The sequence below is a fragment of the Triturus cristatus genome, chromosome 4_1 (genome assembly GCF_964204655.1).
Source record: "Triturus cristatus chromosome 4_1, aTriCri1.1, whole genome shotgun sequence".
Classification (NCBI taxonomy): Eukaryota; Metazoa; Chordata; class Amphibia; order Caudata; family Salamandridae; genus Triturus; species Triturus cristatus.
This window is the reverse complement of record NC_140585.1, coordinates 1,056,103,025-1,056,129,741: the sequence shown is the minus strand read 5'-3', so window position 1 is coordinate 1,056,129,741 and position 26,717 is coordinate 1,056,103,025.

Genomic DNA, 26,717 nt, shown 5'->3' with positions numbered 1-26,717 from the left:
CCAATAGGCCTATTTCCCGTAAAAAGGGAACAAATCAGAATTACTTAAAACACTAATAATTCAGTAACAAAACAAGTTTACCACCACAACCGGCCATCGCACACAGAGTTTGCCTCTCTTCCTTTCAAAGAAATGCACACACACACACACACACACGTGCCGTCCTGACTTAGGGCCATATGTAGGTAGCATACAAGTTACCACTTCTTAAATACCGAACTTTACCAATTCGGTATTTAAGAAGTGGTAACTCGTATGTAGGTAATCATGCGGTAAATATTACCGAATCGGAGAAATTCGGTAATTACCGAATCGGTATTTACTGATTCGGTAATGAGGCATACCTTCCCATTGATTCCTATGGGCCTGGAGGCCCATAGGAATCAATGGGAAGGTATGCCTCATTACCGAATCGGCAAATACCGATTCTGTAATGGGGGGAGCACATTCAAGGGTGGCAGGGTGTCACATTGACACCCTGTTGCACCCCTGATTCCTGCATGTGTGCACATGTGGCGCACATACATGCCCTAAGGGCATGTATGTCTGCCACATGGCACTGTTAGTCCAGCGAAATATTGCTTTTTGCAATGAATTCGGTATTTAGCACCAACATATATTTGGTGCTAAATACCGAATTATTTTCCCTACACATCACTCATTTGAGTGTCACCTACATCGCATTTCAGGATTCGGTATTTACCGAATCGGTAAAATTACCGATTCGGTAATTTTACCGTTTTGGTAAATTACCAAATCCTGAAATATTCCCCCTACATAGCACAAGCCTAAATACCGGTCGGTAACGAGATATTTACCGAAAATCGTCCGTTACCGACTGGTATTAGGCTACCTACATATGGCCCTTAATCTTCATAAGAAAAAGACATCAAACACACCCGGCTCTACCACTCCCCATCACACATAGGTGCTCCCACCACGCACCCTCATAAACACTTGGGCCACTTCTCAATCAAACGTTTCTCCTTTTTGCTCACAGGTTCTCCCTCTCACTACACATAATTTTATGCTGTGTCGACTGTACATCTCTGCCATTGTGTCTATATATATATTTTTTTCTCTCTCTCAATACGCTGTCACCAAACACTATGAACACCTCGGGAAAGTTTGGGAAGTCACCCCCAACTTTGAAACCACTTGCTGTTTCAGCGTGTGTGCTGTACACATGGCAATACCTTGACACAGCGGACTGTTGCAAGGAATGCTTTGAGCCTCGGAGGCTGACAGACCTCAGTCTCTGCATTAGTTCACCCCGTCTTGGTGCTGCATGAAAACAGGGTGCCCACTGTCCAGCATGAAGTGAGACATTGTGATCGGGGCTGGAGATGCTATTGAGCAATCTGCTTAGAACATTGTGTTTCATTTATGGCATTAAACATAAAGGAGCACTGGTAACGCTGATAAAATGGATTTAATTTTGAGTAGTGACCAAAACTTTAAAAAAGCCTGCAGTACTGAAACAAGCATTTGCAATGCAATAGGTCTCGCATTTGCAAAAGTTTAAGCTATTGGCATTGTTCATGTCAATGCCTTTTTTAATCTATTTTATAAAGCAAACACATAAATAAATGCCATTATCATTTACAAAGCCAATAGCTAGTGTTGCATTATTATTGGCAATGCCAACTGCTCACACTTTTATAATGCGAGAACTATTGCATTGCAAATGCTTTTTTTTTTTTAGTAGCAGGATGATGAAGAGTCTGCTTATCTGGACTCGAAACCAGTTATGCACAAATCACTGCAGCCTGCGATCTGTACTGTGGGCATCGAGGGGCGCTAACGGCAGCGCCACCTCGCTCCTGACCTCACTGCAGCTGCCCCCAAACCTGGGCCGACCAAGCAGAACGTAGCCTTCTGTCCTACTCCCCCCCGCCCCATAGCGGCCAAGGTTTGGTTGGCTTATGTGCGACATTCCCATGTGTGCAGTGCTTTTATGTGTGACATTTCAAGGCTTATGAGTGACTCTTTATTGCGAGTGAATTAAACCCTTTAGTTACAGGTGGTGGTTTAAAGGGGACTTAAAGGAACTGCAATAGCGTGAAACCATCAATCATTTGATGGTGATAGTTGCCTATCAGACCTGATCCTGTGAACCACAGAGGCTTCACAAGCTGAACATGGGAGCCTTCACTGTTCCTACCCAGTCTTCCCCTCCTTGGCACTCGCTCCTTTCATTCCTTGTTTTCTTTCTCTCTCCCCCTCAAGTCCACACTCTGTTGTCTCATTCTTTACTTCCCTTGACCTCCTCCTCCCTTTCTGGCTCCTCCCCCTCCTTCATTTGTCTACCCATTTCCTAATCTTCCCTTCTCCTTTTGTCTGTTTTCACCTCTTTCATCCTACCTTTGTCTCTCTCATTCTCTCTCCTCCAGTTGTTTCTCTCTTCTAACTCTTCCCTGTTATCTCTCTCCTTCCCTCTAATTTTTTCATCTCCTCCCTTTCTTTAGCTCAGCTCTCCAACAATCCTTTGTCTCTCATCTTTCCTCCTCCATTTTGCCCTTCTTCTTCTGACGCCACTTTTCTCCTTTCTCTCACTCCATCACTCTCCTAAATCATGGTGACTCCAGTGCATATTTAGTGCTCATGCCACTTTTTGTTTTAAAGGGTGTCAGTTAGTTAAAGTTTTGTTTCCAAACAGTTCTATATCATGTACGACACCTTATTCTAGTTCTGACTTCTTAGGCTACATAATGTTGCATTTTGTAAGTCATAGAGTCACTGTTCAAGTTTGGCATTCAACTGTACATGTCCAGGTGCACACGCTTTTAAGCAATGCCATCAGAAACAAGGAAAGAACAATGCCGAGAGGAGGAATGACTGTTCTAAATCATGACATACAATCCAGTAGAAAACCGAGCTCACTACAGCCTGTCCAAGGCGTAGAGAGGGAAATAAACTATGACCGCTTTGGTGTCTGTTGGGACTTCCATGAACTCGAAAGACATAATGTGTGCTATGAGACTTGTAGCGAAACCAATGTGATTATAGAAGTGTGTGAACCCTGAGCTTCTCCCTTCATAGGAAGTGTAAAAACAACCGCGGTTTGATTTCTTAATTGTACACAATCACTTGTTCGTAGCAGCGGTTGAGCACAGCAGTGAGCTTGGAGATTGCGACCACTTCTAGTGCAATGGATGAGTTGCCAGCACTTGATATTTTGAATGTTATGCTAATACTTTATTAAGGTTGTAAAAAATGTTGATCTTTTTAAAATGTACATACAGCTGGTTAAAAACACACGAATTGTCAGATGGCTGTAAATAGGAGCAGCTTAGTTTACGGTGGAAATGCAGGCACACGCTCAGCGGAGTGTTGGCAATGAATACATAGCTTTTATGCAGATTTAACCCCCAGCCTAAGCAGGTCTCCAGACGGTCCGAATCCTAATTCATAACTCTTTTCAAGACTTATGGCAGTCCTAGATTGCTCATGAAATTGTGCATTTGGCAGAAAACAAACAGGCGAGGAAGATGCTCACTGCTACCTGCAGCACAAGAAGGATGATGAGACCCGAGAGTGTCATGGCTGTGAACCACGGCCGTGACGAGTCTCCGGCAGACGGTCCCACTTACTGTCAGCTCAGCCTGAGGAGAGTGCGCTACTTACAGGCTGACGCTGAAAACTTAAACAGATTTCCAAAAAGGTTGAGTGTCCAGCAGCCGGGTCAGTCATGATGAGAGGGGCTCCCCCCCGGCCGCACAGGTGGGCCCGCGCCCAGTCCTAGCCGAGCACTGCATTTGTAGGGAGGGGGTGGGAGTGGGGGGAGGGGGTGCGGACGGGTGTGCCCCAGGGCAGGACTGGTCGTGTGAACCAGTACCGGCTGGCCCGGACCTTGCTGCTTGACAATCTACCATCCCCAAAAGGAGGGAACCGACTCAGCCGGGAACCGGCGAATCAACAATACCTCTGTCCGTGTTCCCCATAAGAGTGGTGATAATGGCGCTTAGAACCGGGGCCTCATCCATCAACGCATGCGCTCCCCCACTGAGCTGCGTTCCTGGCGTTGCTTCGGTCGTGAGCAAGTCCGGACCCCACCCCCGACCTGTGAGCACAGACAGAACTGTGAGACTGCAAGACAGACTATCCTGTCCAAGCCACAGATCCGAGAAGGCACAGGAGTCTCCCACAGCTTAGACGAGGGAAAGCTCCGGCCTTCCTGCTGTAGGCATTTTCTCGGCTGAGGCGCCAGAGCGCCGCATGTTTTCCCATTGCGCTCCACTGTGATTGGCTGTCAGTGTCACGTGCTTTTCAGTACATGTTATACACACAGTTCACCATATCCAATTCATTCACATCCTTATCCAGTTCATTCAGTACTCTATGCAACTCAATGTGATTCATAGCCAATTTCAGTGATGCCCATATTAATTTTGACAACAGTATTATTTGCTTCACTGTAAGTTATATCAATTTCAAGATTTGTCATATTTAAACCATTTGTAAGGAAAATGTTTTAATTCATTTTTAAATTAGCTTTTGTGTTATATCAACTGTATGCAAAACAGTACACTTGCCTGTAGTAAATGACAGAACCTTAACACATGGGACAGCATGTCATTTAATACATTGACAGTCCAGCAGTATCCCTCTTTTCCCAGAACATCTTTTCACACATAAGGATGGCACCTCCAAAGCACAGTGGCATTAATAAAAGCTATAATGGGGCCAAGATGGCGCTTCGGGTACTATTGCATTTAGAGCTTTTGTCCAGAAATCAATGTGTATGTACGTTCCCATCATGCCTCCATCCCTCCCCTATTCTGCATGTTTGGCCACATTTTAAACGGGTTTCAATGACATTGATATCATGAGTTTACAATTAAGCTTGCAATGAGCCCCAGATGTTGTTGGGTTGGACACACTGGAGAATGGTGGAAGAGTAGAGTTCCAGTTGGTCATTGTAGTATATCATATCATGCAACCAGGTCCTTACAGTAGGTATGTGATTCCCTACCCCTCATACATGACACACGCCTCTCTGCCAACAGTAGTGCCATCAATGTGAACGTCACACGGCGCAGCCTTAGTATAGCTCCTAGAACATGAAATATTTTGCCCCAGTAGCCAGCAATCAGTGGGCATGCTCAGGTCAGGTGCAGGAAGCCCACTTATAGCGCATTACATCTTACACACCTGGAGTGGCCTGTAATTTGTGAGCAATCAGTTTGAGGAGAGTATGGTATGTTCTGTGTAAACATGCTGATGGAGATAGCTCCTCAATTTAGCTACAACAGTAAGGCCACTCCTTATCTGTAATTAGATCTCCCAGGTCCACATCCCACAGCACCTTGGTACTAGGCCTTAGTGTTGAGAGCTCGGCCTGTATGGAGGAGTAGAGCTTGGTTACCAGTTGTCTAGGCATCTGTGCATTTAAGACAGGGGCGCAACTAGACCCAAACTTTGGGGGAGCTAAGACTCTCAGTCAGGGCCAGCTCGAGCACTGGTGGCGGCCGTTACCACAGGCTTTTTTGGTGCTCTCCTCCCCTACACATCCTTCTCCATACATTCCCTCATTACCACTCTCCAACAGTGCACCTCATCTCTCCATAGCCTTTCTCTGATGTACATTTCATTTTTTTATAGTGTTACTCACAGTTCACTCACACTCAGTTGTGTGATACGCATGGTACACATTCTTTGCAGCAGGCACATTAACCCTCTGCGCTACTTTACAGTGAGTCAAAACAGCCACTAGACAAAAAATACAGCGCCCCCCCCCCCAGAGTCAACACCAGGTGTGGCTGCACTGGTCGCTTCGCCCTAAAGCCAGTCCTGACCCCAGCAATGGGGCAGGACAAGCATTTCCAGAAATGGGGTTAGAGCTAACCTCTTAGCCATTATGAGGAAAAAGATCTATGTAACTGCTGAGGTGTGATACTTCCCCCAAATTCCAGCAAGCAAAATAAGTTAACAGATTTCTTGTAGCTGATTTAAGGGAGAGTAGATTTCTCCTCTGAAAATGTTTTTGAAACGTTTGGGATCAAATTTGCTAAAACGCCAAAGACCCTTATAGGGCATTCATGAAATATTCCAGTACTTTCATGGTGCACCAGGGAAACCTGGCCTTTCCTCATAGCAGATCTCATTTTTTTCAAATGTCTTAATTCAGAAATTACTTCCACTATACCAAGGTCATCATATTTCATGGGTGAGCCCCTTATGCCAAGGAGTACATTCAATATGACAGTGCCAGAATTTAATGTCATGTCAGGGGTACCTGTAAAATTCACTCCCGTATACATGGGTCAGCATTTTGTCATTGACACCCCATATAAAATGAGTACAGGAAATCTCATAACAAGAGTTACCTCAAATATCAGTTCCAACATTTTGCTATGGATCCACCCCATATGCTAAGAATCACATGCATCATGTCGAGGTCTTCAGCCAGGTGTGGCGGCATGTTTTACTGTGTCCCTGCCGCTGGGTATGACTGGACTAGTGGCTTTCTTACTTAGACAGGTCAAGTCCCCTCAGCCAATGATGGTGTCATAATAGAAGCATGTCAGGGCCTGCAGTTTGCCATAGGTAACACCTCCCATCCATATGCTGTTAGTGCCCTTGTCAATAAGGCAAGAATAACCTCCAGAAGCACACTTGCACACATAACATATATACACTCACAGATTCTCTCACACACACATTCTCATTCTATGTCTTGCACTCTCTCCTACATATGTACTCTGTCACACTCACACACAGACACACTGCCACTCACACTTCCATTAGTCAATCTGCTTTTATTGTGTTAGATAAGCTTGCTCGGCTGCTTCTGCCATACCTGCCTTTCCTTTAAGTGAAGCTTAATAAAAACATTTTCTTTACACGCTATCCATAAATAATAATTTATTGCTGTGTCAATGTTTGTTACAAGTATGATGTGAATGAAAAGTGCACTTCCTCAAAAAAGCTGTACGGGACTTATATTTGGTTTCACGTGTGAATCAAACAGTCACAGTACTGGAAAAGAACTCATCTACATTCTAACATGTAATATCACAGCATCCAAGTGATCTAATAAAATGCTTGACTTCTTCGGCAACCATGGATTTTATCCAGTAACACTTTGCATGTTTGGGTTTTTGAGACCCAATTTATAATGTAAAGAAACACCACATGTCCCGGAATGAAGCATTGTGGTGAATGGAAAGCCAGGAATGACTGAAGGTGTCACATGATCCTTAATCACACCTCAAAGCCTCAGCCCTAGGGCTGAGTCTTTGGGATATGGTGCTGGATTGAGGATTGTGTGCCAACCCCATGTGCCTTCCCACATTCTCAGTCCGCTCTCCCCTCTTGCACCTGCCCCGTTGTTGCAGATGGAATTTAGTAGGCATTTAGTACTTTGGAAAGAGCAGGTATTCTGTGGGTACCTTTGTAGAAATATGTTTATATTCATGACAGTTGTGTCAGTTTTATATGTGCAGAATGATAGCTATGCTCATTTAAGTGCTGGGTGATGGTGAATAGTATGAGGGAGTGCAGCATGAGTGGTGCTAGTGTAGAGTAAAAAATGTGCCTATGTGAGTGTTGGGTGAGCTAAATGCAATGTGAGAGGAGGTCCCATGTGAGTGTCGGTTGAGAGGAGTGCATGCAGAGTGAGAGGAGTGAATGCAGGGTGGTGTAAGCAGTCTAAATGCAGGGTGAGTGGTGTTCCTGTGTGTGGTTCAGGGTGCGCAGTGAGAATGAAGGGTTGTTTGTGAGAGTGACGGGTGAGTGTATGGTGAGTGAGTGGTGTGTCCCAATGAGTTTAGGCAGACTATTGTCCCTGTGTGCAGGCAGGATGAACAGATTGCCTCTATGGAATACAGGCTGAGAGGTTTGTCTGTGTGAGTACAGGATGAGAAGAGGAAGTGCAGGGTGAGAGCTCTGAGTGTTGTGCTTATTTGCATGGTGTGAGTGCAGGGTGAGTGCTGTGCCCATGTGAGTGAATGGTGAGCTGTGTGAATGAAAGAAGTACCTGTCAGTGCACAGTGAGCGATGTGACAGTGTGAGAGGAGGGTGAGAGGAGTGACTGCAGGGTGACTGATGTGACAGATGAGTTTGGGTGCAGGTAAACAGAGTGAGAGGAATTAATGCATAGTGATTGATGTGCTTGTTTGAGTGAGATTGAAGAGTGAACCATGAAAGTGACAGGTGAGTGAAGTGTCAAATGAGTGCAAGGTGAGTAGTGTTCTCGTGTAAGTGCAGGGTGAAAAGCGTGAGTAAATGGTGAGTGGCGTGAGTGCAGTGTGATCACTGTGTGTGCAGGGTGAGCCGTGTGCTCATGTGACCACAGGGTAAGTAGAGGGAGGATGGCATGAGTTCAAAGCAAGGAGCAAGAGTGCAGTGTGGTCGCTGTGAGTGCAGGGTGAGCAGTGTGCTTGTGTGAGTGAAGGGTAAGAGAAGGATGAACAGCATGAGTGCAGGGTAACATCGTGAGTGCAGTGTGATCGCTATGAGTGTAGGGTGAGCAGTGAAAGTTACAGGTGAGTGGAGTGTTATGTGCGTGCAGGGTGAGCGGTGTGCAAGTGTGAGTGCAGGTTAGGAGGAGGGTTAATGGTAGGAGTGCAGGGTAACAGCATGAGTGCAGTGTGATAGCTGTGAGTGTAGGATGAGCAGTGAAAGTTACAAGTGAGTGGAGTGTCATGTGCGTGCAGGGTGAGTGCTGTGCAACTGTGAGTGCAGGGTAGGAGGGTGAAGGGGTTTGAGTGCCTGGTGAGCAGTGTGAGTACTGTGTGACTACTGTGAGCGCAGGGTGATTATAAAAGTGAAGGGTGAGAATGAAGAGTGAGTTGTCTGAATGCAAGATGTACTCCCAGGCACCTGGACTAACTCAGCATTGTATTGACGGCTGGCGTAGGGTTTTAGATATAAGCTAAACTATTGCTATTATGGTATCAATCAGGGATTGAGAGTGGAGTACATAAATGAAGTGCTGATCCTGCAACAAACTTTCAGTCTCCTGATTCGGGTTGCCAGCTGACCGGATTTCTCCCGGCAGCACCAGTATTTTGATGTCCCAGCCAGTACAAAAATAAGTGAAATCACCTAAAGCCTGTACTTCTAGCACTTATCTGCCCCAGCAGCTGGAGCTGCAGCAGCCCAGGCTGAGACACACGAAAGGGGGGGGGGGGCTAAAGCCATATTAGCCCTAGAGACATTGCACACCTGATTTAAGAACATGGTTAATAGCTTGGCTTCAGCAGCTCCTCAGGAAACAGGTGATAGTACTCTCCGCTCAATGCCTGAAAGCAAAAGTAGGTGAATGTGCCCATCAGGAGCAAATCAGCTTTTGGGCAACCCAAAAATTGGATGGTATGAAAGAGCTTACTTAGTTAGTTGATCCCCCATTTAGTCAACCTCTGCAGGACAACTTTATCTTTAGTCAGCAGTATTGAAGGGAAGTGATGCAAGGATTGTTCAGTGGAATAGAGTATTGGGCAACCCAGCCTTCTACAGATTTTCTCCCATGCCAACTGTGTGCATGCCACAGACTCTCTCCCTACTTGGCTGCAGCGTGGGGCCTGCCAAGCAAGTCCCCCAATGGATTGGGGTATGCGATTGTTGGATGGTGGTTTGGTAGTAGGTGCAAGTAGGTACCTACTGCTAGTATCAACACCACAATCGCAATATAAGGCCCAGTCAAGGTCTTGATAAGTTATTCCCCTGCTCAACCCTTGGTAGCTGGCTGCCAGCAGGCAAAGTTATCTTAGGAGACAGGTGTGTAAAGCCTTTAAAAACACCAATACACTAAATAAGAAAGAAACAACAGACAATAAAAATCCAACACCAATTTATTAAAATAGGAAATATTTTTATGATTAAAATGACATCAAAATGACAAAAATCTAATGTAGGGAACCAGAGACATACATTTTCAAAGATTAAATGTAAAACTGTGCTTTCTAGCGCCAAAAAGTTAAAAGTGCCAACTGCAGCTATCTGGATGCACCAGAACAGGACCATGTCAAAATTCAGGCCCACCGTGATGGAGAGCGGAACAGATGCACTTGTGGGTTTGGGCTGGTCAAAACTTTACCTTTGGACGTAGTCACTTTTTTGGTTCTTTTTCTCTCAACGTCATGCGGGTTTCGTCACCAGGCCATGTTTGGTGTCAACGATGGTGGCTTGGTCCAGCGGGGCACCTCATTAAACTCCTGGAGGTCTCATTGACTATGCAGAGCTCCGGAGTATAGGCCATAATAATTTAAACATGGGTCATATCCATTTCAACATAGGTCATATTCATTTCAATAGATGCAATATTAATTTTGATGTGTATCATATTCATTTTAAAGCATACCATATTCATTTTGCCAAGTTTCATTATAATTTCAGCATGGGTCATATTCATTTTAAGGCATGTTGAATTAATTTCAAAGGGGCTCATATTCATTTCAATGCATGTCATATTCATCTTAGCATGTGCCATATTCCTTTCAATGGATGTTTCAATCATATTAACACATCTTAGATTAATTTTAACATGAATCATATCCAATTCAACACATATCATGATCATGTAAATGCATTTCATATTACTTTCAATGCAAGCCGTATTCATTTTGATAAATGTCATGTTCCTTTTAACTTTACTTATATTCATTTTGAAACATGTCAAATTCATTTCAATAAAGCTTATGTTCATTTCAACGTATGCTATATTCATTTTAATATGTGTTATATTCATTTCAACTCATGCCATATTCATTTGAGTGGATGTAATATTAATATTACCACTTGTCATATTAATTTTAACATGAGTCATATCCATTCCAAAATATGTGATACTCATTTCAATGTTCATCATATTAATTTCAAAGCATGTCATATTTATTTTGCCGGGGGCCATTTTAATTTTAGCATTGGTCATATTCATTTTTAAGCAAGTTGCATTAATTCCAATGAGACTCATATTCATTTCAACACATGTCACATTCATCTTAGCATGTGACATATTCCTTTCGCTGGATGTCACATTCATACTAATACTTCTTATTTTAATGTTAACATAAAACATATCCATTTCAAAACATATCATATTCATTTTAATGTGAATCATACTTTTTTCAGTTCAAGCCATATTAATTCTGACAAATGTCATGTTTATTGCAACATTACTCATATTCATTTTAAATCATGTCAAATTCGTTTAAAAAAAAGCTTATATTTATATTAACACATGCCATATTCATTTTATTGTGCCCTATTCCTTTCAATCAATGTTATATTTATTTCAATGGATGTCATATTCATATTAACATTTGTCATGTTCATTTTAAGATGCAACTTACCCTTTTTAATATATATTATATTCATTTGAATATATATCATATTAATTTCAATGCGTGCCATATTAAGTTTGATGGATGTCATGAGAATTTCAGATTTGGTCATACTCCTTTTAAGGCTTGCCAAATTCAATTCAATAGGGCTTATATTAATTACAACACAAGCCATATTTATTTTAAATCATCTCCTATTCATTTCTGTATATCTCATATTCATTGCAATCGGGGTAACATTAATGTCAAAGCAATTCATATTCATTGCAACATGTGTAATGTTCATTTCAGTGTATGTTATAATATTTTCAATGTGCATCATATTATTTTCAGAATATAACATTCATTTCAGTAACTTATATTCATTTCAATCTGTAGTATACATTTCAATGTATGTCATATTCATCTTGGCATATGTACATCAATACAAGAAATGTTTAATTCTTCTTGATGCTTATTGCATTCGCTTCAGTGATTGCTATATTGTTTACAGTGAGGGCCATATTCATTTTAGTTTGACTGAAATATATTTCAGTATATCTCTTATTCAATTCAGAGTGTGTGTTATTCATATTAATCACTAAGCAGCACATTCACTCTGCCATGTTTCATATTTGTTTAGACACATGTTACATTCATTCTGGTGTGTGTCAAATTTATTGTGGAGCACTCCATGCATTTCAGGAGGTGTCTGATATGGGGATCTGTAATTTTGACATGAACGGCTTCCCATACTCAGGGGCACCTCTTTGCATCCTGCAGGAGGGCTGCATTACTTGGAGTTACTCCGCTGACTTATGAGTGTATGTTTACGTTTGACAGTCCCTACTCCCAACACGGATTTATAAGAATGAAAAAAAGTGCTCCCACCTACTTGTTCATGTGAGCAATGCCTGGGGAAATTAGGAAACACCGATAAAGTTATGTACTTGTGACTTTTCCCCCAACTTTTTCACAACCCTTCCCACCCTGGACATGGCTGGATATTTATTCCTATCAAGGGCAGTAGTCCATCTGGCACAAGGTGGGATTGAACCGACAATTGGTAAAGAGTGAAGAGAAAAAAAAAGAAAAAGCTTTGAAGTGCAATTGCACTGCTGCAGTACATTTACCTGTGCACATTTACAATGTGCACATTTACACATGACAAATTGAGATCACAAGGGTGTGAATATAAATTCATAAAATAAATCCAGGAGTACTCCTGAGAACCTGTGACTGGTGCTCCCTCCTGGACATTCCTTTGTGAGTTCAAAAAAGTTAGACATTTACTTCAAATGTAGGAGGAAACTTACATGTGCGATTACATCCTTGTTTTCAGAAACAACTCAGCATGTGCACTAACTTGGCCGTCATTAGGATGTATTTAGGGGCCTCATGCAGAGCTCAAAGTAGAAACTGCCGATCGAAACCTTACTTTGAACTTTAGTTGCTCTGAGCATAAGGTATTCGGTATATTTCTGAGACAATTGGCACATTCAGGAAAAAGGGTCATTAATGTGCTAGTATGTGTGCCTTTTTAAACATGTTATACAAGCATTTTCAGAAGTTGCTGTTAAAAATCGGGGGCCAGATTTATCATTGTGTTGAATTGCTCATGCATTGCACTTGGTGTCGCAGGGGCAACGCAATACCTAAGTGAGATCTAGCAAGCAATGCAAGGCCACCTTGCGGCCCTGAGGTGCTAGGTAAATCTCGGGTAACGCAAGGCAGTGCACGTTTCTGCCTTGTGTTACTCTGCCCTGAGAAGGCATTTGTTAGACCTGGCACCATTGGCGTGGGTCTCCCTTCCATTTTCTGCTGCTGCCTCATGTGTTTTTGCTGGTTATAGATGCTTTGGGCACTGTGCCACTGCTGTTCAGTGCCACAGTGCAAGTGCTCCCTATGGTAAATTGATGTATGGATTAGTGACTCCATGATTGGCTTGATTGGTTTACTTGTCAGACCCTAGTACAGTGCACTGCGTGTGCCCAGGGCTTGTAACCAATGCTGCTGGTGGGCTTGCAGCACTGATTGTGCCACCCACAGGAGCAGCTTGTAAAGTGTGTCTCAGGTCTGCCATTGCAGAGCCTGTGTGCAGTCTGGTATTGCCATGCTGACTGGGCAAGTGCACCCACTTGCCAGTCCCTAAACCTTCCCTTTTATACATATTAGTCACCCCTATGGTAGGCCCAAGGGCAGGGTGCATTATAGGTAAAAGGTAGAACATGCCCTGGTGTGTGTGGTATGTCCTAATAGTGAAATACAGCCATTTTCGTTTTTCACTATTGCAAGGCTACCTGTTCTCCATAGGCCAGAATGGGCAGTTTGATTATTACATTTTGTAATCCTAACTGACTCAGAGAACATGGTAGAAATTCGAGTTTAGTATGCATGAACTCAGAATGATAAAATACATATTTTAGTGAAGTTGATTTTAACATTCTGTGTTTGAAAATGCCACTTTAGGCATTTTCTTGTCTAACCATCCAAACCTGCCTCTGCTAGGCTCTGTATTCCTTGTCTGGAGTTTGAGTGACTGGGGCTAGGGGATCCCAGGAGACAGGGTGAGTCAGCACACGGCTGAACAGAGAGATCTGCATCTAGATGGGTGGGAGGAGTTGCACCGGGGACCTGAATAGGGCTGGGCCTTCCCTCCACAATGCTGGCTCCACCTCCTGTGGTGTGTCTGATGTCCCTGCCCTGCACTGACCAGAACTGGTTTGGACTAGGCAAAGGCCTCTCTGCCTTCAGAGAACAAAGGGAAAAGGAGTATTATTAGGACCCAGACCCAAGAACTTTAGATCACTTCTGAGAATCAAGACAAACCTTTGCTGAGGAGAAGAAACAGGAAGCTGAAGGAGGAGACTACCCCTGTGCTGTGTGTTTGGGGGTTGGCCTGCAGTGGTTGCTTCATTGCCAAAGAGAGGACAAAAGGACTGGGTGTGCTTTCTATCAACTTGAAGAAGAATCTCCAAGGGCTTGAACTAGAGCTTGCCTCCTGGCTGAAGTTTCAGGGATACAAGACTTCACCAACCAGCTCCCCCCTGAATTCCCTTGCTGGGAATTGAAGTGCCTGCTGTTGTGCTGGGCCTTCTGAGAGACTGCGTGTCACTGGGAGCTGGAAGCGCAACGCAACAACGAGAAGCGTGTCGCCGCCACTGCCGCTGTCATCGCATCGCCGAGGAAGCGAGCTGCCATTGCCGCTGTCATCATCGCATCGTCGAAGCCCGGCGCGTCGCCGGAGAAGCGGGACGCTGCCACAGAGGTCATCGTTGCATCACCGGAGAAGTGCGTCGCAGGGCCTGTCGCGGCACCAAAAATCATCGAGTCGCCGCATGTCTGTCGGGCTTGCACGCATCACACCAACGTTGTTGCATCGCAACCAAGACGCCATTTTGTCGCATCGTACCGGAAAAGAGTATTGCATCGAGGTGCCAGCGTGTCGCATCGCACCTGAGAGCAGTAAGAAACCAACGCATCAACTTCCCACACAGTAAGGAAGCTAGCATCAACTCCCCTGCGCAGCAGTAAGGAACCGACGCATCCATTCCCCTGCGTGTAAGGAACTGACGCATCAACTTCCCTGCGACCCTTTTGTTTTCTTTGCGCTGCGCATCTAAGGTACATTGAGAGTAAAGTGTCGCATTTACAACTTGAGAGAACTGAGCTATTTTGTAACATTTGAGAGACAATTTTTGAGTACAGTATTGTGGATTTTTGTCGTTTGGTCTTGTGTTAAATCTATATAAAAATTCTTATTTTTATAATACAACCTGTGTGGTGTCCATCTGTAGTGATGTTACTTGATTACTGTATGTGTTCACAAATGCTTTACACACTGCCTCTGAGATAAGCCTGCCTGCTCGTGCCAAGCTACCAAGGCGGTGAGCAGGGGTTATTTTAGGAGTGTAGCCCCTTACCCTGACTAGACGCAAGGGTCCCTATTTGTCACAGGTACCTACCTATGCCAACTAGAGACCCCCAAATCTAACAGTATTTCATTGGTAGAGCATGTGTGTCTCACACATCCACCCATGGATTGGCGCAAAACATGGTAGAATTGACTTATACCCAATTTAATTTACTTGTGTGTCCTTAGTAATGTAGCACTACCTATGCTGTAAGGCCTGTAAATTAACTGCTACTAATGGGCCTGCAGCACTGGTTGTGCCACTCACGTAAGTAGCTCTTTAAACAGGACTCAGCCCTGCCATTGCTGCATGTGTGTAGTTTTAAACTGCCATTTCTACCTGGTAAAATAAACCTTTTGCCATTCTGAAGCCTTCCTTTTAAATGCATATGTTACCCTTAGGTTAGGCCCTGGACAGGCTAGATGGCAGGGTACAATGTGTTTAAGGAGTAAGACATATACCATTAAGTTTTACACGTCTAGGTAGTGAAAACTCTTAGATGTGGTTTACATTAGTGCAAGGCCCACCTATCCCATAGGATAACATTTGGGCTCCCTTATCAAATTTAATAACCAGTAATTTTCAAATTGGAACAGGTAACCAGTGCATGCTTGTTGTGTTTGAATTGTAATGAAAAACCCTTTCTAATGGTAAAGTCAGATATTTAGTTACAATTCTGAAAATGTCACTCTTAGAAAGTTGGCATTTTCCTGTCTCACCCATTCAGCGCTTGCAGCCTGTGTCTAGGTCACATGACTGAGTGTAGTTAGCAGTTGGGCTTTGTTTATTCCTCCTAGACAGCCACACACAGTAGAGAACTTTGATGTGCCTGGATGAGTATTCACTGGCAGTATGGAAAAGTGTAGCTGGGCAGAAACCTTCTTACACTTGAATAGGCTGTGCTCTGTTTCCACACAAAGGGCAGCATACAAATAAGTGCAAGCTTTATTGTTAGATTAATTAAAATTATTACAATACGAAATATAGTGACAAACAGAGTTCATTAAAATAATTAAAAGAGCTTCTCAATGTTTGTGAATCAGCATCCCTGCTATAAAATTGAGTCCTGTTGTATTCAAGTAAACGAGAGATGGCATAACTTCTAAGAGAAATTTTGACAGTTAGCTCTACCTACAGGATTTAGGATTCAAATTGTGCGAGTGAAAAAAGTGCATTGTGATGGGGGAGACCTGTGCAAATTGTGACTGGAGTACAAGTGCTGTGAGTAAGCCGGAGATACAAGCCCAGTGCTTTATCTAAAAGGCAGGGTGCTTTAGCCCAGTCCTTGGTGGAGACCAGCGGTCACTGCTTTGTGGGCTTTGCAGACTGGTAAAGTACTTACTTTAAGGTCTGGTCAAATCCCTGTAGGTATTTTACTCTTTGGGAGATTGCTCGAGGATCCCCAGAGTTTAAACATGCTATTTTTGCTTGTCTGTAGGAGCAGACCCCAGCCGGGTTCTAGAAGGCCCTGAGCCAGTGGTGGCGCTAATTTAAAGTAGACTTGCAGACTTGTGGCTCACGTTTTCCATTAGGTGGTCACATAGCCTACAGGGAACTTCTCCTGCTGTCCTTAGCCAGGGTGCTGCATGCACATTGGTAGGGAGGATGCCAAGGCTCCCTTGATCCTGCTGCTGAAGGCTTCCCCTAAGTGTGGTTGTAGTTTGAGCAGTGTGTAACTATTTAGAACCATCCATGAGTGGGTGCGGCTCCCCAGAGAAGCCTTGTCCTCTAGGGCTAAAATTTGTTTCAACATTTTGCTTGCTGTCCTTCAAAATGACTAGATGGTGGGCATTATGGATCAGAGCTGAGCTAGCCCGCGCAGATCAATGCAATCTTTGAGATATTTTCCTACTGCTGAACAGGGTTTTTTGATTTTCCAGCCAGAGGTTATGATTTATGATGTCCCTTTTGACTGACTGGATCCTGTAGCACATGTTGATGAATGCTGCACTTCTGGCTATTTTTTGTTTGGCTAGACCGAGTTCTACTCTAATCTAGGCAGCTGAGGTGTACGTGGGTTGTTGGAAAAGTCCCCTGTAGATTTTAATGACAGTATTGTCCAAAATAATTGCGGCCCTCCCTAAGACGGCTTCGCTTCCGTATGCCAGAGTTGGAACAATCGTCGCCCTAGCTACTTCCAAAATAGGGCTGAATGTTAGCCCATTCAGGTTCCTGAAAAGTTCACTGAGGCCCACAACGAGGGTGAGCCCTTTGCCCCTTTATCTCCTCCCTATATGGTTTGCAGTTTCCTTTGTTGTTGAGTGTTAGACCAAGGTATTTGTATTCAGTGACTTCTTCCACCTTTGCGGAATCGAGAAACCAGACGAGTTTACCGCTCATTCTTCTGCAGCAATTCATGAATTGTTTTTATGGTGTTGATTGTCAGACCATTTTTTGATGAGTAGTCATGGGTGGAGTTTGGAAGGTGCTGCAACCTCACCTTGGTACGGATGAACAAAACCAAATCATCAGCAACTTTGAGAGAGGAGTGGTTCAGAGTTTCGGGACTTGAGAATTAACCAATGCCAGGGCAGTGGAGAGGTTTGCCAGGAATAGATTTAAAAGCATCAGGGCCAAGACACACCCCTGCTTGAGCCCCCAGGGTGTTGAGACAGCTCTAGAAATATTAGCCCCATTGCCCAGCTCTATTCTGACCCCAGTGTCTGTGTATTGATTTTCAATTGTTCTTAGAAGTGTTGCCCGTACACCCCATTTCCTTATCTTGCTCCAGAACAGGTTTCATGTGACACAAGGCAAAGGCAGCGTTGTAATCTATGAAACATAGATAAATTGATTGCTTGGTTGATTTTGAGGCTTCAAGCAAGTTCGTCTTTTTTCGGGGGAACAACCTCTGTTTGATCGGGATGATTGAAGCGGAGTTAGCCCTGTCATGGAGTAGTTCCATTAAAGTGCCGGCCTAGTACTTCGCCTCGTTATAGATAAGGGCTATCAATCTATAGTTTTCAGGTTTTTACTTGTCACCACCATTGAAGATTGGGGAAAGGATACACCCTTTCCAGGAGGCTGGGATTGTTTCAACTGACAGAGCGTAGATGAAAAGAGGGGACATGTTTCTGTCCCATTTTTGTTGGGTTGGACTTATAGATGGCATTCCATTCGTACCTGGACTGCCTAAAAGTTTGCATTAGTTATCTGTCTTTTTACTGTGTCCTCCTCTAGGGGTTTCTCCTTCTTTGAGGCACTGGACGAAGGGTTGGGGGGACCTGGGTCACCTCCCGAGGCTACCCCTGGGCAGCCCGATGTATCAACTACATTTGTAGGATTGTTAAAATGAACAATGAGAAAGGAGTCCCAGGCTTCTTCAGGCAGGTTTGATCCTGGTTGTGATGCGCTTTGTCTTTCAGGGTGTTAACAGTTCAGAAGGCATTTGTGCTGTGGTGCTTTACATCCCAGATGAGCTTGGCCCACAAGCCGTCTGCAATTGCCCTCTTTTTGGACCAGACAACCCCATTTTGGTCCTTTTTCTTGTGCCTGAGCTCAGATGTGAATGTTTCAATTTAAGGGAAGTGTCGTACTACTCTCAGGGCTCTATTGACGTCCCTTTTAAGAATTTGTATATCTCTGCTTGCACGCTTGTCCCAGCTTTGTGCTGGGTGGCCTGTTAATGTTTGAGTGTGGAATTCAGCTTTTTAGGCATATTGTTGGGAGAAGGATGTTGTAAATGTGTCTCAGTTGTTTATCGGAGAGTTCCTAGTTTGAAATACCCTTTGCAAGGCCCTCAACTCATTGCACCCCTCACCCAATTATGACCCACCAGGAGTTCCTACCATACTACACCCTTTCAAAAATCATTCCCCCTACAGATGTTGAGTAAGGGGTTGAATGGCTCCTGCCTTCCCACTTTATCCGACCTCATAAAGTCAGGGCTAGCAGCAGTACATGCCACCTGCACATTTGAAAAAGGCAAGTCCATGCTCTGAGGCTAAATAAGCACCCCAAAGTGGCCAATGGATTATCCCTACAGTAGGTTTTACTGGTCCCCGGGCCATCTATTCTGGACATCTTCAGCTAATGGTGAACAGGACAAGGGCATCACCACTTTGGGAATACTTAGCTCCATCATGGAGAAAGGCTAAAACTAATTCAACTGAGGTAAGCCTCCACAACCATGCGCCTCACACACGCTACAGAACTCCGCATTCCTATGCTCATACCAAACTCACATAAACATCCACCACACATACCCAAAACATGTTCCAACAACCTCATCCTCATGCTACTCATTAGTGTACACACACTGTCAACAATACCAAGCCTCAAACATATTCTCAGCAATGCATACTTTGCAATTATTCTTCATCTTTACATATCTGACATCATCACGCAACATAAGTAAGGTGATTTCTTCATCATAGACACATTACACCTACCCATATCTGTATACATTCTTAATGTTCTCATCTGTGTAGGCTATAACATCCTGTTGAAAGACTACATAATGAAGACAGGAAAAGGACTGTCTGTCATCCAAAAGTCGTCTAGACCCAACACCCTTATTGACTGAGAAATCCCTACATTATGTGAGTACCTCAGCTGCCACTTTCTAGTCTCATAATCCTGGACATATTCCTTTATTCTAATCTATAGACCACCATGGTCCAGCAGGAACATAATAGAATTCTCAGACATCAAACCTCCTTCTTCCTTTTGACACACCCCGCCATTTTCCTCAGATCCCTGATGGCTAAAGCATCCCTCCACATGTGCTGGTACACTGGACATCAAGCAGTATATTGTAGAACCCACTGATTTCAAATGCAATACAGTTGACGACATCCTGAAATCCTCTCCCGCAATCAACAGCAATACACTGTTATCACTGGATCTTCTCGTACTTTACACTGATGCATAGAAGTCAACCAAAAAGCAAAAAAAAACAACATTCTGTTCCTCCAATGACTTACTCATGGTGGGCTTGCAAGAAAAATTGATCAACTTGTTAAACTCACGCCCGCTCACATCACATACTAACACCTTGTTTTATTAATTAAGACCAATAACCCGGCAGGCAGCCAACCATTAGCCGCTCGCATACCGTGATTAGGTCCTGTGCTCATCAACTCCATGAGCAAACGTTTCTATGGGAAATAAAATGGGATCACGCACTTTGAGACACACGTTTTCTTGCCCCCCACTGGCCAGATCATTGTGAAAGGTTCCCTAAAGGAAACAAAGTTTAATGAATATTCACCAAACTTTAAAAACAAAGCCTCATCTACTTCAGTTTCTTCCTTGTAGGTTTCGGGGTGATCTATCAAGCAGAGCAGCGGAAAAAGTGGTATACCGTTTTACAGAGAAAAATTGAGCATCAATACCTCAAAACAACTGAACAGAATTACATCAGATTTGGCTGAAAGCTAGATCTTGCCTCAAAAAGTATGTTTTTTGTGATTTGGAATAAATTTGTTCAGTAGTTTTTGGGAAATGAAGGTTCAAAATGTATATGTAAATCACACCTCAGAGGAAATAGACCTAAAGAGATAAGATTTGATTGGCTGCCACCACATCATCAAAGATGTGGCAACAGCCATTTTAGGACTTGGAGACTCTGTCCTCGAAAAAGAGTTAAAAAACATATCCCCACCCTGCCCCAAAAGTCTTTGTGGGGGGGAGGGGGGGCCTAGAGGGTTCCCTCCCCCTGTGGCCAAAAACGTATTTTTTATGTTGTGGAGGGATGCAGAGAGAACAGTAGCCCCTTGCAACAAAAAAACACAGCATGTCTCCTAAATCATTGAATCAATGACCACAGGAGAGCGAGCTTACCATATTTTCTTAAAGCACTCCCAGCTGGAGCTGCATGCTCTTCAGTTGGGGTGCTTGGAACTCTTGTGGTTGCTTTTATGACTTCACTTTGTGGCCCGAAAAATGTCAAAAAACAGTCTCAAAGACATATTTAAACTTTTTTTTTTTATTGTGCTTTATTGAAAATATTTTGTGACTGTCACTGTTATTAAACATTGCAATGTGTGAATTTCTTAAATAAGCATCCTATTGTATTTATTGGTGACTTTTTGGTAAAGCCTATAGGTCTGCTTTATACATGTTGATATGCTGACCCCTTGATAAATCCCTTTGACATAGCCAATAGGCCTATATGTACATAAATACTATCTATCTATCTATCTATCTATCTATCTATCTATCTATCTATCTATCTATCTATCTATCTATCTATCTATCTATCTATCTATCTATCTATCTATCTATCTATCTATCTATCTATCTATCTATCTATCTATCTATCTATCTATCTATCTATCTATCTATCTATCTATCTATCTATCTATCTATCTTTCTATCTATCTATCTATCTATCTATCTATCTATCTATCTATTTATATATTTATTATATATATATGTATGTATATATATATATATATATATTCACTGAAAAAAACAAAGGTTTCAGGGGCGTTATAGTTAGGAATTGGCATTTACAAAACCTTAGAAATTCACTGAAAAAACCATAGGTTTCAGGGGTGTTATAGTTAGCTGGACATTTCCCTCATACAAAACCCTAAAAATTCCCCTGTTATAGTTAGTTCAGATAACTATAACTCGCGCCCCCGCAATGCACTGTTGATGACGTCACATATTACATGACTCATGACATGGTCAGTGACATCACTGATGACATCTCAAATGACATCACTGATGACATCACTGATGACGTCATCCAGTGACTGTGTGTTTCTGTAAAGTTTAAATATGTTTTATATATTTATAGTGAAAGCCCTGTGGAAGAATGAGTGGGTGTACAAGTGTGTGAATGGATGATTTTCTAGGTGCGTAACTGACTCTATAAGTGAGTCATTAAATGTATCTTACTGCAGACTAGTGACTAAACTGTGTGAATGTCTGTATGTGTCTGTGTGTAGGTGTATAAGTGGCTGCATGGTTTTGTGAATAGCTATATGAGTGTCTATTTGGGTTATTGATTGGTTGTCTGAGTATCTGTATGGGTGCCTGAGTGCTTGTGTGGGTAGGGTGTGTGTGACTCTATGCATAGATGTGTGAGTGGGTGATTCTATGGGTGCATGGTTTTAAGAGTGCATCTGTGATGAACTGTATGGTTGAGTGAGTGTATGTATGGGTGTGTTAGGGATTGAATCTATATCTCAGTGGTACATGTGTGACTAACTACATATGTGAAAGGCAGTATATATGCGTGTAAGAGTATATAAGTGGGTATAGGTGAGAGTGTGTGATTGTGAGAGTGGCTGTATGGATGAGTGTGTGCTTGTATCAATGATTATATAAGAGCGTAAGAATGTGGTACTATTTTTATGAGTAAGTGAACTTGAGTATGTATAACTGCATAGGTGAGTAAATGGGGGTGTGATTAATTATTTGCATGACTGACTAGGTGTGACAGTACCTCTATAGATGATTGGTGGTGTGTGAGTGTCTATGTAGGTGTATAAATGCATATGATAGTCTTGTACGGAGTGACTTTAAGTATGAGTGACTGTACAGGTGAGTGAGTGGAGGTGTATGTAGACCTAACAGTTAATGAGTGGGTACGTAGTTATTGGTATTGGAGTATCTATGGTTTTGAGAATGGACGTCTGAAATTTTGAGTTGGTGTATCAACGGTTAAATTAGGGTGTGAGAAGATGCAGTAATTTATCACATGGATGATGTCATCAGTGATGTCATTTGAGATGTCATCAGTGATGTCATCAGTGATGTCACTGACCATGTCATGAGTGATGTAATATGTGACATCATCAGCAGTGCATTGCGGGGGCGCGAGCTATAGTTAGCTGAACTAACTATAACAGGGGATTTTCTAGGGTTTTGTACGAGGGAAATGTCCAGCTAACTATAACACCCCTGAAACCTATGGTTTTTTCAGTGAATTTCTAAGGTTTTTTAAATGCCAATTCCTAACTATAACGTGCATGAAACCTATGGTTATTCCAGTGAATTTCAAAGGTTTTTTTAAATGCTAATTCCTATCTATAACTTATCTCTGAAGATATCATGTTTAATGATTTTGATTGGATTTGTGTATTTTTCAAATTCAGTGTGTCAATTTCATTAATTACGTTTTTTTAAAAATACTTTTTTATCACCATTTTTTAAACTTATTTTTTCAATTAATACTTTTAAAAACTAAAAATTTTTATTTGAACTTAATGGGTTTTTCAAACATATTTTTTTATCTTTTTCAAAATATTTTTTTAACTATATGTTCAAAACGTTATTTTATATATTTTTTTCAATGTTTTTGGATCCGCGCACCCTATGCGCACCGTTCTCGATTCCTACGCGATAGCATCCATGCATGGTATGCGTCGGGTACGTGGTTAGTGCGCGATTCCAATGCGACCGGTACGCGACTCCCAGACTATACTCGACACGTTCGATGTACGTAACGCGACGTTTACGCGCTTCCGGAATGCGTCATCTGCGTCTATGACGCGGTAGGTGCGCGGATCCCGCGAAGTATTTAACATTTAAAAAAACATATATATGTATTTCATGTGAATATTAATTGAAGACAAACTCTAAACTAGTCTTAAAAGTAATATATTTTTACATCTAATCCTATAATTTTTTTAATTCAATTTCGCGGATGCGCCCTGGGTGCGTGCTGCGTAAGCACAGGGTGTGCGGATCCCATGTGACCTGCAAAAAAAGAGATTTGATTAGTTTATTACACTTCCTGTTCTAAGTATTGAAAGACCCCACCCAATTCAATCATTCTTCTTCCACCTTCTTTGGAGGAGCATCTCTTTGCAGAGAAGAAGATTTTTTAGACTAAGTTTACACTTAGCTCTAACTTTTTTCAACTAAAAATGGCTTCAGGGCAGCAGGCATCACCTGCATCTCCTCACTCATCTGAGGATGAATTTTTGGTGGAGGCACAACCCAAAGAACATTTTTCTTCAGTGGTGTGGAATTTTTTTACTTTTCCCGAGGGGCAGAATAAGACCAATGCCACCTTGGTCACGTGCAAGATTTGCAAAAGAGTGCTGCCGCGAGGGGATCCTAACAAGAAATACTCTTGCAGCACGGCAAGTATGATGAAGCACCTGCGGACCCTTCATCCAAACAATCTTGCACGACAAGAGTGCAAACGGATGAGAAACACTCCTGCTCCTGCGCCTTCCACCTCATCGCAGCCGAGCACCTCAAGAGTGCATCCATCAGCCCAAAATTTGGACATCCGTCCTCAATTTCAATATTTAAAAGTGCCCTGCACTAAGTGCAATGCAACTTTGTGCTACGGTGAGTAGTCGATTAATCTGATCTGCCACCGGCAATCAAGTCACATTTGCTAGTTTTTTTTTGTTCCCTGAAGTTCATTGTTTGGTTCCTCCTGTTTTTTTTCGTTTTTTTTCCAGAAAAACCAAAAAAATCACAAAATTGTTAGAAAACCCCCCAAAAAAATATAAAAGAAGAAAGAAGAAAAAAAAAAGTTCTTGTAAGAACTAACTTTCCTGGTTTAAAAAAAAGAGCTAAATTTCTTTGTTAGTGTGTGAAAGTTTAGATGAATGTATGTGTAGTACGTAATTGACTGAATGAATGCATTAGTAGCGTATGGTGAATGTATAAGTGCAGAACTATGAGGAAGTGCTGCAGCATCACACAGTAACCTCTTTAACTGCAGTGTGCTGTAGTACTTCCGAAGCACAGGGATGCAACATATGTACATAAATATGTTGCAAATCTATGCTTCTGTCTGCACGGCTGCTTAAACTACAGTCATGTGGTGACACATGCACCCTTACAGCATGGTGCAAGGATATCTGTGTCATGTGCTGTTTGTTTTTCTACAGGAAGACACACCTTCCTGCACAAAAACAATGAGAAAATTCATTTTTCTCCTTCAATGTATGCTGAACATTTCAGCATACATTGAAGATATCAAAATGTGGAGAAATTAAAACAATTCTCCTTGTTGTGCTTTCCTACACCAATTTTAGAATGGTGCACCATTCACACACATATCGAGATTTATGATTTATGATAAATCTAGACATGTGTCTTGTTCTATGAGTATTAAGTGCAATCATGCACAACAACACTTATAGAACACCCTTTCAACACAAAGTGGTCTACATGATGAGGTTGTATTTACATGGAGTATAAAAAGTGCACAGAGTGCCTTTTCCTCTCTTTGTAAATATGAAAGAGTATCTTACACAATAACTATGTTACAAAAAGTGACATATTTCCGTTTTTAAAATTCCTTGCGAATGATAAAAGGTAAGCACAGAGTTTTGTCTGCAAAGATGTTCAAAGAAGAATGATTGAAATAATTGCGATCCTTTAATAGCTAAAATGGGAAATATTATGAACACCTCAAATCTCTTTTTTTGCAGGTCACATGATATCTGATTATGGTCAGATTTCAAAACTACATAGGTATAAACAGAGTGTTTTTAGAAACATGTTTCAACTTTGTAGCTTCTTGCAGACCTCCTCATTCTGCATATTGAGACTTAGTTAAACTTACCTTCACAGTAATAGGAATAAAAAATGGTACACATTTTTTTCACATTTTCATTCCAATCTAAATTCATAAAAATTGCTTATTTTAAAATTTTGGACCTGTGAAAGAAAAGGAAAAAAAAATTATAACATGTAATAATACATTTTTTACAACACAGCATAATTTCCACAAAGTATTTTTTTTGCCTTTTTTGCTGTTCTCAGAATATATTAAATTTCACTAAAAATAGTGATTTCAATCGTACTCATCACTTAACAGCGGGCAAAAAAAAAAACAATCTCAAAGATTGTTAAAAAAAACCCTACATGCTATTCTCAAACAAAAAAACAAGATACAAATCACAGATATATAAAATGCATACAGCTAACAAAATTTTATAAGTTTAACTTACAAAAACTGTAAATGTTGTCGCTTTAAAATATTCACCGAATCTAAGGATGAATTTTTGGAGGATGCACCACGCCCACAACGTTTTCCTTCAGTGGTGTGGAAATGTTCGACTTTTCTCGAGGGGCAAACAAAGACCAATGCCACCTTCGTCACGCGCAAGATTTGCAAAAGAGTTCTGTTACGAGGGGATCATAACAAAAAATACTCGTGCGGCATGGCAAGTAGGACCCTTCATCCAAACAATCTTGCACGAGAAGAGTGCAAACAGATGAGAAACACTCCTGTTCTGTATCTGTAAAAAAGAATCACAAATAAATGTATGTTAATAACTTTCAAATGTATACTATTCCATTACTGTACAAACACATTTTATATAAAAACTGACTAAGAAACTATAGCCCTGAACCACAAGTGTGACAATCGTTAAAACACTACATGCATAGTGCATACTACTTTGAAGCAGTTCATGCCCTAAAGCCTACCTCACTAAAAGACTACATGCTAACTGACTAAATGATTACAGTACTATAAGGAGACACACTGGGTGAGTGACAGGGTGTTTGCTAGAAGTTTATGAATACTAACTAGGGAATTGAAGGTGTGAAAGACAACTGTGTAGGTGATTAGAGGACTGCATCCATACTGCATAGGCATTTAAAG